This window comes from Rhinoraja longicauda, chromosome 39 (genome assembly GCF_053455715.1).
Source record: "Rhinoraja longicauda isolate Sanriku21f chromosome 39, sRhiLon1.1, whole genome shotgun sequence".
In the NCBI taxonomy this organism is placed as follows: domain Eukaryota; kingdom Metazoa; phylum Chordata; class Chondrichthyes; order Rajiformes; family Arhynchobatidae; genus Rhinoraja; species Rhinoraja longicauda.
This window is the reverse complement of record NC_135991.1, coordinates 6420946-6427475: the sequence shown is the minus strand read 5'-3', so window position 1 is coordinate 6427475 and position 6530 is coordinate 6420946.

The window sequence follows — 6530 nt, the reverse complement described above, 5'->3', positions numbered from 1 at the left end:
GATCTCGGAGAAAACCCACGCAGGTCACGGGGAGAATGTACAAACTCCTTACAGTGCAGCACCCGTAGTCAGGATCGAACCTGAGTCTCCGGCGCTGCATTCGCTGTGATGGATGTTTCTTTTTGTTTGGTGTTGGTTTATGATTGTGTGTGTTATTCCTTATTTTTATTGCTCTTATTGTTGGACTGTGGGTAGTCTTTCATTTCACTGCGCATTTATGTGTATGAGACAAATAAAATTGACTATTGACTATTGAGTGCAGGCCAGTGCTGACAAATGCTCGTCATACGGTGACCCACTCATTCCTGGGATCATTCTTGGAAACCTCCTCTGGACCCTCTCCAGAGCCAGCACGTCCTTCCTCGGATAAGGGGTGCAAATTTGCTCACAGTGCTCCAAATGGGGGTGCCAACTTTCTCACTCCCAAATAAGGGACAAAAGGTGACGTCACCGCCCCGCGCCCCACGTGACCTCACCCAGCCAGCGGCCACGTGCTCCCGCTCCACTAATGGCGGACGCCCGGGCCAGGAGGTGGGTTGCTACACAACCTCCGTTAGGCGGCGCACGGACCTCCGGGCCTACAGTGTCCGGGCCTACAGTGTCCGGGCCTAGTGTCCGGGCACACAGTCCGGGCCTACAGCGGCCCTGGGGCCTACAGCGGCCCTGGGGCCTACAGTGTCCGGGCCGACAGTGTCCGGGCCGACAGTGTCCGGGCCTACAGTGTCCGGGCCTACAGTGTCCAGGCCTACAGCAGCCCCGGGGCCTACAGTGTGCGGGCCTACAGTGTCCGGGCCTACAGTGCGCGGGCCTACACAATCCGGGCCTACAGTGTTCGGGCCGACAGTGTCCGGGCCGACAGTGTCTGGGCCTACACTTTCTGGGCCTACTGTGTCTGGGCCTACAGTGTCGGGGTCTACACAGTCCGGGCCAACACAGGCCGTGCCTACAGCGGCCCGGGGCCTACAACGGCCGACAGTGTCCGGGCCGACAGTGTCTGGGCCTACAACGCCCCCCGGGCCTAATACGGAACAAGGGCGGTCTTGTGCGGGACAAACCAATTTAGCCCAATATACGGGATGTCCCGCCCAATACGGGACGGTTGGCAACTGTATAAGGGGCCCATATTTGCTCACTGTGCTCCACATGCGGCCTGACCAGCACCTGATGAAGCCTCAGCATTATAGACCATTTTTTTGTAATCCAGTCCTCTTGATAGAGAACTCGCCTTGGCACTTGGAACTTGCAATAGACAATAGACAACAGGTGCAGGCGTAGGCCATTCGGCCCTTCGATCCAGCACCCCCATTCACCGTGATCATGGCTCATCATCCACAATCACTACCCCGTTCCTGATCTCTCCCCATATCCTTTGACTCCGCTATCATTAAGAGCTCTATCTCCCTCTCTCTTGAGCGCATCCAGAGAATTGGCCTCCACTGCCTTCTGAGGCAGAGAATTCCACAGATTCACAACTCTCTGAGTGAAAAAGCTTTTCCTCATCTCCGTTCTAAATGGCCGACCCCTTATTCGTAAACTGTGGCCCCGGTTCGGGACTCCCCAAACATCGGGAACATGTTTCCTGCCTCTAACGCGTCCAGTCCCTTAATAATCTTGTATGTTTCAATAAGATCCCCTCTCACCTATCTAAATTCCAGAGTATACAAGCCCAGTCGCTCCAGTCTTTCAACATACGACAGTCCCGCCATTCCGGGAATTAACCTAGTGAACCTACGCTGCACTCCCTCAATAGCAGGAATGTCCTTCCTCAAGTTTGGAGACCAAAACTGCACACAGTACTCCAGGTGTGGTCTCACTCGGGCCCTGTACAACTGCAGAAGGACATCTTTGCTCCTTTACTCAACTCCTCTTGCACTTTGAGTTCTACAGCTTTGGTGCACGCTGATAAGACAGGGGCGTTTAAGAAGCTTTTAAACAGGCTCTCGGGAACAGAGTGACCCGGATCACGTGCAGGCAGAGGAGATTGGTTTAACATGGTGTCATGTTCGGCACAGACATGGGCCTGTGCTAAGCTGGTCTACGTTCATTGATCAGTTAAAGATCATGAAGAAAATTAAGGAAACTTGGTGTCCAAAAGACATGGTTCTTCAATATTAAATAGGCTGCCTGGAATCGCTCTAAACTTTCATTCCCATCACCGACTTCAACCCTTGTGACTGCCCCTCCCAATCGTATCAGAGACAGCAGCCGTATCTAACAGTCTCAGCTTGTGGCTTTTATCAGCTCCTGAGTTTCAGTCTGAAGAAGGGTCTCGACCCGAAACGTCACCCATTCCTTCTCTCCAGAGATGCTGCCTGTCCCACTGAGTTACTCCAGGATTTTGTGTCTATCTTCGATTTAAACCAGTTTCTGCGATTCTTTCCTGCACATTTAGTTCAGTTTAGTTTAGAGACACAGGGCGGAAACAGGCCCTTCGGCCCACCGAGTCCGTGCCGACCAGCGTCGCCCGTTCACACACTAGTTTAGTTTAGAGACACAGCGCGGAACAGGCCCTTTGGCCCACCGAGTCCGCGCCGACCAGCGATACCCACACACTAACACTATCATACACACACTAAGGACAATTTACAATCTCTACAGAAGTCGATTAACCTACAAACCCGCACGTCTCTGGAGTCTGGGAGGAAACCGGAGCGCCCGGAGAAAACTGGGTGGCGCAGCGGTAGAGTTGCTGCCTCACGGCACCAGAGACCCGGGTTCCATCCCGACCCCGGGCGCTGTCTGCATGGAGTTTGTACGTTCTCCCGTGACTTGCATGGGTTTTCTCCGGGGGCTCTGGTTTCCTCCCACACTCCGAAGACATCCAGGTTTGTTGGTTAATGGCTTCGGTAAAATTGTAAATTGTCCCCATGTGTGTAGGATTGTGCTAGTGTGTTGAAATCGCTGTTTCCACACTGTATCTCTAAGTAAACTAGTGTGAACGGGCGTTCATGGTCGGCGCGGACGGACTCGGTGAAGAAGGGATTGTGTTTCCGCGCTGTGTCTCTAAACTAAACTAAACTAAATAAAAGCTCTAAAGTAAAAAAACAGTTTGGGGCCTGTTTCAAGATGGCCGACTTTTTGCCTCCTGTTTCCGCGCTGTGTCTCTAAACTAAACTAGTGTGTGAAACGGGCGATCGCTGGTCGGCGCGGACTCGGGTGGGCTGAAGGGCCTGTTTCCGCGCTGTATTTTCTAAATTTTAATCCTCTAATATTAATCATTTCAACTGTCTAATTTTAATCATACTTTTTATAAAACTTCTATCAGGTCTCCCTCAACCTCTGACGTTCCAGAGAAGACAATCCAAATCTGTCAACCTCCCTCTAGAACAAACCCCTCTAAGATTAGTTTTGTTCCGAGACACAGCGCGGAAACAGGCCCTTCGGCCCACCGAGTCCGTGCCGACCAGCGACCCATGCACACTAACACTACCCCACACACACTAGGGGACAATTTAGATTTTGCCAGGCCAATTAACCATACTGTTAAATGAGGAAAGATTGGAAAGACTGGGGTTGTATTCACTGGAATTTAGAAGGATGAGAGGGGATCTTAAAGAAACGTATGCAATTATAAAGGGACTGGAAAAGCTAGATGCAGGAAAAATGATCCCAAATGTTGGGGGAGTCAGAACCAGGGGGAGAGAGAGGGGGAGAGAGAGAGAGAGGGGGGGAGAGAGAGGGGGGGGAGAGAGAGGGGGGAGAGAGAGGGGGGAGAGAGAGGGGGGGAGAGAGAGAGGGGGGAGGAGAGAGGGGGGGGGAGAGAGATGGGGAGAGAGAGGGGGAGAGAGAGGGGGAGAGAAGGGAGAGAGAGTGGGGAGAGAGAGAGGGGGAGAGAGAGGGGGAGAGAGAGAGAGAGAGGGGAGAGAGAGAGGGGGAGAGAGAGGGGGGAGAGAGCGGGGCAGAGAGGGGGAGAGAGTGGGGAGGGAGATCATATTGAATGGCGGTGCTGGTTCGAAGGGGCCGATTTCCTACACCTCCACCTATTTTTCTGTGTGTCTGTGTTTCAATTCTAATCACAATTTTACATTCTTCTACCAAGTCTCCCCTCAACCTCCGACGGTCCCGAACAAACAATAAATCTATCAAGGAATATAATTATTCACAAAGTGCCGGAGTAACTCAGCGGGTCAGGCAGCATCTCAGGAGAGAGCAATGGGCGACGTTTCGGGTCGAGACCCTTCTTATATGTCATTGTAAAATCATCAGTAACTTCAATACATTCAAAACTCCGCTGCCCCGTCTACTCACCCACACCCCGATCCGTGACCATATCACCCCCGTCCTTTACAAACTCCACTGGCTCCCCATCCCCCAGAGATCCAGTACAAAATCCTCCTCATGACCTACAAAGCCCTCCATAACCTGGCCCCACTCCTACCTGACCGACCTCCTCCACAGGCACACTCCCACCTGCACCCTCCGCTCTGCTGCTGCCAATCTCCTATCCCCCCACATCCGGACCAAACTCAGATCCTGGGGGACAGGGCTTTCTCCATCGCTGCTCCCACCCTATGGAACTCACTACCCCAAACCGTTACGAGACTCCTCCACACTCACCACATCAAACATCACTGAAGTCTCACCTGTTCAGTACTGCCTTCAACCACTGAAGGTCACCTCACCCTTCTGTCTCCTTTCTCTGTTCGTTTACTTATTTACTTATTTATCTATTTATTCATTTCCCTATGTTCTCTAAATCCCTGTAAAGCGTCTTTGAGTATATGAAAAGCGCTATATAAATGTAATGCATTATTATTATTATTATTATTGTCTGAAGAAGGGTCTCAACCCGAAACATCACCCATTCCTTCTCTCCTGAGATGCTGCCCGACCTGCTGAGTTACTCCAGCACTTTGTGAATAAATACCTTCGATTTGCACCAGCATCTGCAGTTATTTTCTTATATATCAAGGAATATAAAATCAATTCATATTCCCTGGGGCCATCAATGCTGAAGATATTTTCCATTTAATATTTGTGACATGGACAGAATACAATATTTAACATTCTTTGAAACACGTACACACTACAAAGGTGCCCAAGTGGGGACCACTCAGTCGAGATCAGTAGAGGTGGGGGTGAGGGAGAGAGTTCAAGGTGACAGTGACCTGGGTTGGGGGTCAAGACTAGCACTCTGTCACTTTCTCTCTCTCTTCGGATGGAGAGGGCATCAGCAAGGGCGACCTCTGCGACCAGGAGTGGCATCTCCTGTCAAAGGTCACAGAGCAGAGTAGGAACAGAGAGAGGAAACAGAACAGGCAGGAAGGAGGAGGTCACCAGGAATAGAATCATGAACAGGTCGTGGGGTTTAATTGAGGGACAGAGATTAGTCAGAAAATGTGGAAAACACCCCTTTTGTTCCTGTGTAAAATATTAACAGGGTGGTGAGGGTGGGTGGGTATGTGGGGGGGGGGGTGCGGGGGGGGGGTGTGGGGGGGGGAAATCTTTTTTTTTTTTAGGTCACCTTCCGCGGGGCCTTCCATCACCCGGTGCGGCTCGGCCGCGGGACTGAACAGCGCCCGGTGCGGCTCGGCCCGCGGGCCTTCCATCGCCCGGTGCGGCGCGGCCGCGGACACCATTCTGCTTTAGTTAAACATTTTGTTCAAGATGGCCGCGCCGTTGTGTTTGGCTGCCTGCCACTGTGTTTCTTTTCTTTTTTTTTTTTTTCCTAATCAGTTGTGCAGCACTTTGGTCACGTGGGTTGTTTTTAAATGTGCTATACAAATAAAATTTACTTGACTTGACTTTCTACTGCCCTCTCTCACATTCGTGCTCTCTCTCTCTCTCTCTCTCTCCTCTCCTCTCTCTCTCTCTCTCTCTCTCTCTCTCTCTCTTGCCCTCTCTCACATTCGTGCTCTCTCTCTCTCTCTCTCTCTCTAAAATTTACTTGACTTGACTTTCTACTGCCCCTCTCTCACACACACACACACACTCCCACATTCCTCTCTCCGTCTCACATTCTCCCCCTTCGTCCCTCTCTCTCCCACTCCCTCCGCCTCCTTCTCACACACACTCTCTCTCTCTCACTCTCCCACTCCCTATCTCTCTCCCACCTACTCTCTCACTCTGCCTCGCACTCTCTCCCTCCCTCACTCTCTCCCCCTCCCTCCCACTCACTACCTCACATACTCTCTCCCACTCTCTCCCCTCCCCACACATTCCATCAATCTCTCTCTCTCCCTCACTCCTCTCACACTCCCTCACTCACTCTCTCTCCTACTCTCCCCACATATTCCACCATACTCTCTGTCTCTCTTTTGCTCTCCCCCTCCCTCCCACTCTCTCCCCCTCCCTCCCACTCTCTCCCCCTCCCTCCCACTCTCCCCCCCTCCCTCCCACTCCCTCACACTCACTCTCTCTCCCACTCTCTCCCTCTCCCCACACATTCCACCATTCTCTCTCTCTCCCCCACCTGCTCTCACTCTCTCCCTCCTCTCTCTCTCCCCTCCCCCTTCCACTTTTTCTCCCTCTCCCACTCCCTCTCACACACTCTCCCACACCCTTTCTCTCTCCCACCTACTGTCTCACTC